Raw genomic sequence first — 13156 nt, forward strand, 5'->3', positions numbered from 1 at the left:
TTGCTTGGTGTCTCTAATAGAGCTACATGCTTATTCTTCAGACTCTTTTAAAACAGGACCTCAGGACCCACGTAGGCAAAGGACCTTTACTTCATTACCCACCAAGCCAGGAAGGCACTACTTCATATTACGTTTCCTGACTATTTCTGTGTCTCTTGTACCAGCTTAGATACTACCTCTTGAAAGAGACCATCCTGACGTCCTCTAAACTTCCTGGCTTATATCATTCGCCACAATTTACAATTGTTGTATTCGTTTGCTTTGATAACACGTACACATCTATCATCTCACTACACAGAGTCACAGAACGGCCATGCTGGACAAGGCACTCCCATACACGATTTAGAAATAGCTGTATAAAGTTCTGTAGAGCTGTCAAATGGACAAATTAGCATTCTCAGGAGTGCTGTGTCCCTTACATAATTTGTGACCCTTTATAAGTACTCAACAAAGTAATCTTTTTCAAGCCTATTTTTGGGAAGAGAATAGGTTCGTGGTAGTCTAACACCATATGCTAAATTGGCTTGTCCGTGAGCTCTGAAAGCTAGGCTCTGTATGGAAACAAAGTTATTCCTGGCTCCCTGACAGAACAACTTGCAGAGGAAAATCTCAGAGACACGTGGTCTGCTGTTTGAAGATATTTCCAGATTTAGAAGTAATTGCAGCCCATTTTCAGTGTCTTTATTTCCTAACGACGAGCCAGTGCGAGGAGATAATTGAGCACTCCCCTACCCCCAGAGGGAGTATTTGCTTCACCGCCCTCATGATATAACCAAATTATAGCAACAAATCAGGTCCTCCATCCCCTACTCCCTTTGAGATAGACCGACCTCCCCTCCCACTCTTTCTTGAAACAAAAGCAAGTTTTTACATGAGTCTGCTCTCCCTTTTAAACAGAAACAACCCTAAGTTAGCCCCCTTGGGAAAGAATAGGTAAGCCATGGAGGGATCTCTCTACTGTATTTTTCCAGTTAATGAGTCAAATCCAGGCCTCTGTAGATGCATCCAAGACGGTGACAGAAAGGAAGGCTCTACAGACGCCTTCTTCAAACTGTAGCAGGGCCAATAAAAGCCAATGATCTAAGGACAGCCACCTGCCAATCCTGCACCACTGAGTCATCTTCTGCGGGGAAGTGTTTGGACTTTACCAGGCTTTAAAGAACCGCAGGCTGCTTTATTATTTTCATTTTTATTTTCTTAGTGGGTTGTCCCGAGACTTCCCATCATTAATATGAGGAATAAAGTACTAAATAAGCTATAATTTCCTGGGTGAATGCTGTAATGATAATGATAACCACGGAGAGCTCTCGCATTTACTTCTGTCAACTGAGCTCTGCAAAGATTCAAGAAGAGTACCCTGCAGAATAGCCAATCACCAAGCCCCGCCGCATCTCCTCTGTTCTGCTCGGATCCTGAGCTCTCTCATGGCTTCCTTTTCCCCTTTGCGTATTCAACATCTAGACTCAAACCCCTTAATATTGTTCAAATCTATTTTCACACTCACCCTTTGATGAGCTTTTTTTCTGATTGTTTCCATAGGATCTTTAACAGAACCATCCTTATGAGAACATTTTTTAAGAGTGTGGGGCAGAGATTCTGAGAGGCTGTTGTAGCAGTGAGTTTGGGTTACACTGTTTTGGCTCCCAGCAGGTCGCATGGGCCCACTTGCCCAGGAGCTGTCTGGATTCTCAAATGGAGTAGAAAGAGAGAAAGAGGGAGGGAGGGAGGGGGGAGGAGGAGGGAGAGAAGGGAGGGGGAGAGGAGGGAGGGAGAGGGAGAGGAGGGAGGGAGAGGGAGGGAGGGGGAGAGAAGGAAAATGAGAGAGAGAGAGAGAGAGAGAGAGAGAGAGAGAGAGAGAGAGAGAGAGAGAGAGAGCACAGTTAATTTTAAAATGCCTTGGCTACCTCAAATGTTGGGCACTCCTAAACCTTTCCCTCCTACCCCAGGCCCAATCTGGGAAGTGGCCAGTGGCCACCCACCTGAATTCTCACAGGGCTATTTGGCTTTTCCTCCTGCAGCTCTTATGTTCTATTCTTCTCCCCCGAGTTATGGCAATTCTCCTCTCCCCTCCCCTCTCCTGCTTCCTAGCCCACTCAAATCTAAGGGTTCTTCCCTGCCTCCCTTTGCCCAGCCTTTAGCCGCTGGCATCTTTATTGATCAATGAAAAAACAACTGGGGACAGACAAGGACCTTTAGCATTTGGACACACAGATTCCTAATTGAATTAAAGCATTAGAACCAATCCCTAACAGTTGTTAGGAGAGCCATGCCAGTGCCGTTTCTACATTATTCCTTGAACTATGCTGTTTCAACAATCCTGTTTCAACAGGATTGTCCCCTCTACCATGCCACGGTCTGTATGGAATCCAGAAGATCCCCAGTACTATGCAAAAAGCTGGATGTGTCCAGCCATATCTGTAACTCTAGTACCCGGGAAGCTGAGTTGGGATGATTCCCAGAGTTTCCTGGTCAGGTAACCCAGCCTGGTCAGGTAATTGAACCTGAAAACCAGGTTCAGTGGGAAACCTGGTCTCAAAAAACAAGGTCAAATGCAATAAAGGAAGACACTTGATATTGACCTGTGATCTACACACACATACCAGCGTGCATGCACATCTAAACACACAAACACACACTAAATACAGCATACTGGCGCCTTCCATGTAGTTTCCCCTAAAGTAGTATATTGGTTACTTTTTTGTTGCTGTCGTAAAACACCATGACTGAAGCCACATGTAGAGAAGGAAGAGTTTATTTGGGCTTACAGTCCTAGGGGGATAGGAGTCCCTTGTGGTAGGGAGCCAGGACAGCCAGGGGTAGACACATTGGTGGGAGTGGTAAGCAGAGGGCTTATGTCTCAATTACCAGCTGGAAATAAGAGAAGAAAACAGAAATGGGCAATTATAAAAATGTCAAAAAAACTACCTCTAGTGACATACTTTCTACAACAATGCTGTATCCCCTAAATGCTCCCAAAGAGTGTCATCATCTGGGAACCAAATACTCAAACGCTTGAGCCTATGCAGAGAGAGTGCTCACCCAAATCACCAGTAGGAGTTCTCTTGGATACTGTTTATGAACAAGAAATTCTCTTTGAGTCTGGATCTCACTGTGTAGACCGGTCTAGCGGTTGAACTCATAGATAACCTCCTGCCTCTACCTCCTAAGTGCTAGGATTAAACATGTATACCACTACACCTTACCTGATTATAAGACTTAGAAATGTCTTCTAAGGTTTCTTTTTCTGGAGAACAATACTGCACTTTATTTTCAAATACCACTTATAGGAGATTTCCATATTCGTAGAGAGACAATGTTTAACCCAAAGCCCTATGCCTAACATAGACATGATAAGGTAATTTGTGTTCGCCTTTGGAACATAAAGGGTGACAAAAGAGGAATTAATTCACTCTCCCTCTTAAATTTTAATTGAACTAGTCAAGTAGCAAAGATAATGCCAAAACTGAAATTATGGTTTCACCACAAATGAGTCCATTTCTGCATAATGGTTGTATTAAGAATTACATATCATCCAGCATCCAGATATGAGGCAGCAGTGCTCTGCGTATGTGTGGTTAAAACTTTTTGGATGTTATATAATACATAATAGCTATTTTAAAAAGCCAGTCAGTCACAGGGACACGTTATGAAAAAGAGTACATTAATATATAACGCAGTTCTAGTTTTCACCCTTCTTTAAAAATATTTTGGAGTGTTGAGAGTAATTCTTCTCTCTGGGGATGGTTGGGGGGAAGAAACTGTATCCTATTAAAAGTTGGCCTTGCGTTTATGACTGGGTCTAGCTGCAAGCGTGTGTGTGAGGGTAGGCAGGCATGAGCTGTGTGACCACTGAGTAAACAGAGGAGAGAAATGGTGGTCCCTACCTCTCACTCGCATAAAGGAGCCAATACATGCTTAGTTCCAAGTGATTTTTTTTCTAGCCATGAAGCATGAAAACTGCTAGTTTTTGCATTGAGTAGAATTTAGGTTGTCATGTGAAATGTCTTAGCTCTGAGGTTTTGCTTCAATTTTTTAGATACTTTGAGATGCATGCAAACCATACATGTGGCCTTTACCAATAGGCTGCCCATTTGCACACCTCACTCTATTGAAACATGAAGCTAACACAGGACGTTCTGAACCAGATTTGACGTTTTGTATTTATTGTAAATTTCCACTGGTTCTTAATGCAGAAAGATGCTTTTTCTGTACAGTTATAAAAAAGCAATTCCAGGCCACCAAGATGGCTCAGCGGGCTAAGGTTCTTGTCACACACAACATAATAATTTTTAGAGCAATCATTAGAAGTTAAATAGTCTAGATCGGTGGTTCTCATCCTGAGTGTCATGACCCCCTTTGGAAGATTTCACTGGGGGTCACCTAAGACCATTGGAAAACACAGGAATTTACATTACAATTCATAGCAATAGCAAAATTATAGTTATGAGGTAGCAACAAAGATAAGTTTATGGTTGGGGGTCACCGCAACACAAGGAACTGTATTAAAGGGTCGCAGTGAGAACCTCTCTAGATGTAAAAGCCTGAAAAGGAACCAAAGGGAGTTTTCTGGCTGTTGGAAATATATATTTAAATATTATCGTGTGTGTGTGTGTGTGTGTGTGTGTGTGTGTGTGTGTGTGTGTGTGTGTGTGTGTGTCCCATAGTGTGCAGAGTCCGAGGGGAACTCTCAGTTCTCTTCTGCCCCTTATATGGTCCAGGGATTGAAGTCAGGTGGTCAAAACTGCTTGCAAGAGTCCCCACCTATTGAGCCATGACACCATCCCTGAAGTCATTTGTAAATAATCTTGGTGATCTGGTCCATACATAAAAGTATCCACAAATAAAGTCTTCAAGCTACAGACAAGTCAGTCCACAGCACACATATCATATTTGATGAGATGTTACAGACTTCTACACATGCATTTCAATCAACACACTAGCAACATTAAGATAATTAGATGACAACTTCAGCCTAGTAAAGAGAACAATAATTTCTTTGGGGGGATGCAGAACTGACACAAAAGCAGCCTAAGTAACACTTGTGTTTTGTTTAGCGGGAAATAAGACTTCATAAAACCAATGGGATGAAAGCTACGCCCATGTGGCCCTCCTCTTCCTTCAATCCAAGCGGAGTCTCTCTTCTTCACGTGCGTCACAATGGACTATGGGTACAGTAGAGTAAAAGGTACACTACAGGAAATTTCCTTAGTGCAGGTAAAGGACATGTGTAACTCATATATCTACAAGAAGAGAGGAGAAACAATGCTGACAGGGAGAGCCTCCCAGCTTCGTGTCCGTGAGAAGAATCTGCTATGGATGCTTCAGCCTCAGTGGGGAAAGGCTCCATCTACACATTGGGAAACCTCATCATCACCTCTTCCAGGGTAGAGGTGAATAGGTAAACAGAATTTGTGCCTGCTTCATTACAGGAGCATGAAACTGGTGTCGAGCCAAAAGTGTTCCAGAATAGCTTGGATCAATGGCTTCAGTTTCAGTTTAGCCAACATTCACAAGCCTCTGTAGGGCATACAAAAAACGAGCAAGCTCTAATCCTTGCTGTGTTCGATTTCTAACCGTAACACAGCACCATAAACAGGATGGCCTAGAACAACATACATTTATTGCCTCTTTATCCTGAAGGCAGAAACCCAACATCGGCATGGCAGGACCATGGTGTCTCTGCAGGTGCTTGGGAAGGATTTAGCCCAGACTTTTTTGCCTGTCCCTTGATACACAAACCCCTAACCTCCACGTGGTATTCTTTATGTGTACATGTTTACATTCAAGCCCCTCACCCCTTTTTGAGGTATCAGTCACGCCGGATTACCAGCTCTACCCATTCCCATATGACATTGTCTTAACCCAACTAGTTAAACCTGCCTATGACCCTTCTTCCAAATAAGGTCATTTTCTGAGGTACAGAGACTAAGGATCTTAACATATGCATTTTTCAGGGACACATTTCAACCCAGAATGTGTTCCCTCCAGCGGTTTATACTCTAGTTAGGGGAGGAGGCACATGGAGTCCCTGCAGTCCCTTAAAATTTTACTACTCACTAGGATGACATCATAATGCATTTTCTTCCCATAACCAGAATTTTTCTGTTGATGTCTACCTGTCAAGCGTTGATTTTAATTTTTGTCAACATAGCGGTAAGTAATGCTAGTTTATAAACATGTCAGCACTGAGTAGATATTTCAACTCTGATAAAATGCAGAATAGCCCTGGCTGGGAAGATGACTTAGCAATTAAGAGCACTTGTTGGTCTTGCAGAAGCCCAGGGTTCAATTACTGGCACCCACATAGTGGTTTATAACTATCTACAACCACAGTTCCAGGGCATCGATTACCCTCTTCTGACCTCTTTGGGCACCATGGTGCATGATACATTTACCTACATGTAAGCAAAATACTCATACATATAAAAAATGAATAAATCGTAAAAAAAAAACAAACCAAGACCCGAACGACAGAGCACTGCTGTAAGGAAATCACATGTGGCTTTTAGTATACAGCAGAAATGAAACAGGCTCCATAAAGAAGTCCATCCAAGTAAGAAAGGAGAAAACGATGCTGATCAGCGAACAGACTGTATTTCAATTTGTCACAGACAAGGGGGCCATGCATAGAGCCACTTTACATAACCTGTGCCCCCGTGATGCATGCCCACGTCCATCTAGGTAATCTAATGAGCTGGAACATCCATCTGTATAAAGCAAGTGTGAGGTGAAGTGAACAGAGCAGGTGTTGGAAGGATTATCCAGAACATTAGTTTAAATACAGATCACAATGAAGGAGCCTTAGAAATTAGAGGGGTTGAGAAAGAGCTTTTTTTTTTTTAAATTTCTATATTTTTTTTATTAACTTGAGTATTTCTTATATACATTTCAAGTGTTATTCCCTTTCCCGGTATCCGGGCAAACATCCCCCTCCCCCCTCCCCTTCCTTATGGGTGTTCCCCTCCCAACCCTCCCCCCATTGCCGCCCTCCCCCCGCCAGTCTAGTTCACTGGGGGTTCAGTCTTAGCAGGACCCAGGGCTTCCCCTTCCACTGGTGCTCTTACTAGGATATTCATTGCTACCTATGAGGTCAGAGTCCAGGGTCAGTCCATGTATAGTATTTAGGTAGTGGCTTAGTCCCTGGAAGCTCTGGTTGCTTGGCATTGTTGTACTTTTGGGGTCTCGAGCCCCTTCAAGCTCTTCCAGTTCTTTCTCTGATTCCTTCAACGGGGGTCATATTCTCAGTTCAGTGGTTTGCTGCTGGCATTCGCCTCTGTATTTGCTGTATTCTGGCTGTGTCTCTCAGGAGCGATCTACATCCGGCTCCTATCGGTCTGCACTTCTTTGCCTCATCCATCTTGTCAAATTGGGTGGCTATATATGTATGGGCCACATGTGGGGCAGACTCTGAATGGGTGTTCCTTCAGTCTCTGTTTTAATCTTTGCCTCTCTCTTCCCTGCCAAGGGTATTCTTGTTCCCCTTTTAAAGAAGGAGTGAAGCATTCACATTTTGATCATCCGTCTTGAGTTTCATTTGCTCTAGGCATCTAGGGTAATTCAAGCATTTGGGCTAGTAGCCACTTATCAATGAGTGCATACCATGTATGTCTTTCTGTGATTGGGTTAGCTCACTCAGGATGATGTTTTCCAGTTCCAACCATTTGCCTACGAATTTCATAAAGTCGTTGTTTTTGATAGCTGAGTAATATTCCATTGTGTAGATGTACCACATTTTCTGTATCCATTCCTCTGTTGAAGGGCATCTGGGTTCTTTCCAGCTTCTGGCTATTATAAATAAGGCTGCAATGAACATAGTGGAGCACGTGTCTTTTTTATATGTTGGGGCATCTTTTGGGTATATGCCCAAGAGAGGTATAGCTGGATCCTCAGGCAGTTCAATGTCCAATTTTCTGAGGATTCTCCAGACTGATTTCCAGAATGGTTGTACCAGTTTGCAATCCCACCAACAATGGAGGAGTGTTCCTCTTCCTCCACATCCTCGCCAGCATCTGTTGTCCCCTGAGTTTTTGATCTTAGCCATTCTCACTGGTGTGAGGTGAAATCTCAGGGTTGTTTTGATTTGCATTTCCCTTATGACTAAAGATGTTGAACATTTCTTTAGGTGTTTCTCAGCCATTCGGCATTCCTCAGCTGTGAATTCTTTGTTTAGCTCTGAACCCCATTTTTTAATAGAGTTATTTGTTTCCCTGCGGTCTAACTTCTTGAGTTCTTTGTATATTTTGGATATAAGGCCTCTATCTGTTGTAGGATTGGTAAAGATCTTTTCCCAATCTGTTGGTTGCCATTTTGTCCTAACCACCGTGTCCTTTGCCTTACAGAAGCTTTGTAGTTTTACAGATCCCATTTGTCGATTCTTGATCTTAGAGCATAAGCCATTGGTGTTTTGTTCAGGAAATTTTTTCCAGTGCCCATGTGTTCCAGATGCTTCCCTAGTTTTTCTTCTATTAGTTTGAGTGTGTCTGGTTTGATGTGGAGGTCCTTGATCCACTTGGACTTAAGCTTTGTACAGGGTGATAAGCATGGATCGATCTGCATTCTTCTACATGTTGACATCCAGTTGAACCAGCACCATTTGCTGAAAATGCTATCTTTTTTCCATTGGATGGTTTTGGCTCCTTTGTCAAAAATCAAGTGACCATAGGTGTGTGGGTTCATTTCTGGGTCTTCAATTCTATTCCATTGGTCTATCTGTCTGTCTCTGTACCAATACCATGCAGTTTTTATCACTATTGCTCTGTAATACTGCTTGAGTTCAGGGATAGTGATTCCCCCTGAAGTCCTTTTATTGTTGAGGATAGCTTTAGCTATCCTGGGTTTTTTGTTATTCCAGATGAATTTGCAAATTGTTCTGTCTAACTCTTTGAAGAATTGGATTGGTATTTTGATGGGGATTGCATTGAATCTGTAGATTGCTTTTGGTAAAATGGCCATTTTTACTATATTAATCCTGCCAATCCATGAGCATGGGAGATCTTTCCATCTTCTGAGGTCTTCTTCAATTTCCTTCTTCAGTGTCTTGTAGTTCTTATTGTACAGATCTTTTACTTGCTTGATTAAAGTCACACCGAGGTACTTTATATTATTTGGGTCTATTATGAAGGGTGTCGTTTCCCTAATTTCTTTCTCAGCTTGTTTCTCTTTTGTGTAGAGGAAGGCTACTGATTTATTTGAGTTAATTTTATACCCAGCCACTTTGCTGAAGTTGTTTATCAGCTTTAGTAGTTCTCTGGTGGAACTTTTGGGATCACTTAAATATACTATCATGTCATCTGCAAATAGTGATATTTTGACTTCTTCTTTTCCGATCTGTATCCCCTTGACCTCCTTTTGTTGTCTGATTGCTCTGGCTAGAACTTCAAGAACTATATTGAATAAGTAGGGAGAGAGTGGGCAGCCTTGTCTAGTCCCTGATTTTAGTGGGATTGCTTCGAGTTTCTCTCCATTTAGTTTAATGTTAGCAACTGGTTTGCTGTATATGGCTTTTACTATGTTCAGGTATGGGCCTTGAATTCCTATTCTTTCCAGGACTTTTATCATGAAGGGGTGTTGAATTTTGTCAAATGCTTTCTCAGCGTCTAATGAAATGATCATGTGGTTTTGTTCTTTCAGTTTGTTTATATAATGGATCACGTTGATGGTTTTCCGTATATTAAACCATCCCTGCATGCCTGGGATGAAGCCTACTTGGTCATGGTGGATGATTGTTTTGATGTGCTCTTGGATTCGGTTTGCCAGAATTTTGTTGAGTATTTTTGCATCGATATTCATAAGGGAAATTGGTCTGAAGTTCTCTTTCTTTGTTGTGTCTTTGTGTGGTTTAGGTATAAGAGTAATTGTGGCTTCGTAGAAGGTATTCGGTAGTGATCCATCTGTTTCAATTTTGTGGAATAGTTTGGATAATATTGGTATGAGGTCTTCTATGAAGGTTTGGTAGAATTCTGCACTAAACCCGTCTGGACCTGGGCTCTTTTTGGTTGGGAGACCTTTAATGACTGCTTCTATTTCCTTAGGAGTTATGGGGTTGTTTAACTGGTTTATCTGTTCCTGATTTAACTTCGGTACCTGGTATCTGTCTAGGAAATTATCCATTTCCTGAAGATTTTCAAGTTTTGTTGAATATAGGTTTTTATAGTAAGATCTGATGATTTTTTGAATTTCCTCTGAATCTGTTGTTATGTCTCCCTTTTCATTTCTGATTTTGTTAATTTGGACGCACTCTCTGTGTCCTCTGGTTAGTCTGGCTAAGGGTTTATCTATCTTGTTGATTTTCTCAAAGAACCAACTTTTGGTTCTGTTGATTCTTTCTATGGTCCTTTTTGTTTCTACTTGGTTGATTTCCGCTCTGAGTTTGATTATTTCCTGCCTTCTACTCCTCCTGGGTGTATGTGCTTCTTTTTGTTCTAGAGCTTTTAGGTGTGCTGTCAAGCTGCTGACATATGCTCTTTCCTGTTTCTTTCTGCAGGCACTCAGCGCTATGAGTTTTCCTCTTAGCACAGCTTTCATTGTGTCCCATAAGTTTGGGTATGTTGTACCTTCATTTTCATTAAATTCTAAAAAGTTTTTAATTTCTTTCTTTATTTCTTCCTTGACCAGGTTATCATTGAGTAGAGCATTGTTCAATTTCCAAGTATATGTGGGCATTCTTCCTTGATTGTTATTGAAGACCAGTTTTAGGCCGTGGTGGTCCGATAGCACGCATGGGATTATTTCTATCTTTCTGTACCTGTTGAGGCCCGTTTTTTGACCAATTATATGGTCAATTTTGGAGAAAGTACCATGAGGAGGTGAGAAGAAGGTATATCCTTTTCCTTTAGGATAGAATGTTCTATAAATATCTGTTAAGTCCATTTGGCTCATGACTTCTCTTAGTCTGTCTACATCTCTGTTCAATTTCTGTTTCCATGATCTGTCCATTGATGAGAGTGGGGTGTTGAAATCTCCCACTATTATTGTGTGAGGTGCAATGTGTGTTTTGAGCTTTAGTAAGGTTTCTTTTATGTATGTAGGTGCCCTTTTATTTGGGGCATAGATATTTATGATTGAGAGTTCATCTTGGTGGATTTTTCCTTTGATGAATATGAAGTGTCCTTCCTTATCTTTTTTGATGACTTTTAATTGAAAATTGATTTTATTTGATATTAGAATGGCTACTCCAGCTTGCTTCTTCTGACCATTTGCTTGGAAAATTGTTTTCCAGCCTTTCGCTCTGAGGTAATGTCTGTCTTTGTCTCTGAGGTGTGTTTCCTGTAGGCAGCAGAATGCAGGGTCCTCGTTGCGTATCCAGTTTGTTAATCTATGTCTTTTTATTGGGGAGTTGAGGCCATTGATATTGAGAGATATTAAGGAATAGTGATTATTGCTTCCCGTTATATTCATATTTGGATGTGAGGTTATGTTTGTGTGCTTTCATTCTCTTTGTTTTGTTGCCAAGACGATTAGTTTCTTGCTTCTTCTAGGTTATAGCTTGCCTCCTTATGTTGGGCTTTACAATTTATTATCCTTTGTAGTGCTGGATTTGTAGAAAGATATTGTGTAAATTTGGTTTTGTCATGGAATATCTTGGTTTCTCCATCTATGTTAATTGAGAGTTTTGCAGGATACAGTAACCTGGGCTGGCATTTGTGTTCTCTTAGGGTCTGTATGACATCAGTCCAGGATCTTCTGGCCTTCATAGTTTCTGGCGAGAAGTCTGGTGTGATTCTGATAGGTCTGCCTTTATATGTTACTTGACCTTTTTCCCTTACTGCTTTTAATATTCTTTCTTTATTTTGTGCGTTTGGTGTTTTGACTATTATGTGACGGGAGGTGTTTCTTTTCTGGTCCAATCTATTTGGAGTTCTGTAGGCTTCTTGTATGCCTATGGGTATCTCTTTTTTTAGATTAGGGAAGTTTTCTTCTATGATTTTGTTGAAGATATTTACTGGTCCTTTGAGCTGGGAGTCTTCACTCTCTTCTATACCTATTATCCTTAGGTTTGATCTTCTCATTGAGTCCTGGATTTCCTGTATGTTTTGGACCAGTAGCTTCTTCTGCTTTACATTATCTTTGACAGTTGAGTCAATGATTTCTATGGAATCTTCTGCTCCTGATATTCTCTCTTCCATCTCTTGTATTCTGTTGGTGAAGCTTGTATCTACAGCTCCTTGTCTCTTCTTTTGGTTTTCTATATTCAGGGTTGTTTCCATGTGTTCTTTCTTGATTGCTTCTATTTCCATTTTTAATTCCTTCAACTGTTTGATTGTGTTTTCCTGGAATTCTTTCAGGGATTTTTGCGATTCCTCTCTGTAGGCTTCTACTTGTTTATTAATGTTTTCCTGTGTTTCCCTAAGGGAGTTCTTCACATCTTTCTTGAAGTCCTCCAGCATCATGATCAAATATGATTTTGAAACTAGATCTTGCTTTTCTGGTGTGTTTGGATATTCCATGTTTGTTTTGGTGGGAGAATTGGGCTCCGATGATGCCATGTAGTCTTGGTTTCTGTTGCTTGGGTTCCTGCGCTTGCCTCTCGCCATCAGATTATCTCTAGTGTTACTTTGTTCTGCTATTTCTGACAGTGGCTAGAGTGTCCTATAAGCCTGTGTGTCAGGAGTGCTGTAGACCTGTTTTCCTGTTTTCTTTCAGCCAGTTATGGGAACAGAGTGTTCTGCTTTCGGGCGTGTAGTTTTTCCTCTCTACAGGTCTTCAGCTGTTCCTGTGGGCCTGTGTCTTGAGTTCACCAGGCAGCTTTCTTGCAGCAGAAAAGTTGGTCTTACCTGTGGTCCCAGGGCTCAAGTTCGCTCGTGGGGTGCTGCCCACGGGCTCTCTGCGGGGCAGCAACCAGGAATACCTGTGCCGCCTCTTCCGGGAGCTTCAGTGCACCAGGGTTCCAGATGGCCTTTGGTGTTTTCCTCTGGCGTCCGAGATGTATGTACAGAGATCAGTCTCTTCTGGTTTCCCAGGCTTGTCTGCCTCTCTGAAGGTTTAGCTCTCCCTCCCACGGGATTTGGGTGCAGAGAACTGTTTATCCGGTCTGTTTCCTTCAGGGTCCGGCGGTGTCTCTGGCAGGGGTCCTGCCGCTCCTGGGCCCTCCCCCACGGGAGCCCAGAGGCCTTATACAGTTTCCTCTTGGGCCAGGGATGTGGGCAGGGGTGAGCAG

The sequence above is a fragment of the Rattus norvegicus genome, chromosome 9 (genome assembly GCF_021556685.1).
Source record: "Rattus norvegicus strain SHRSP/BbbUtx chromosome 9, alternate assembly SHRSP_T2T, whole genome shotgun sequence".
NCBI lineage: Eukaryota > Metazoa > Chordata > Mammalia > Rodentia > Muridae > Rattus > Rattus norvegicus.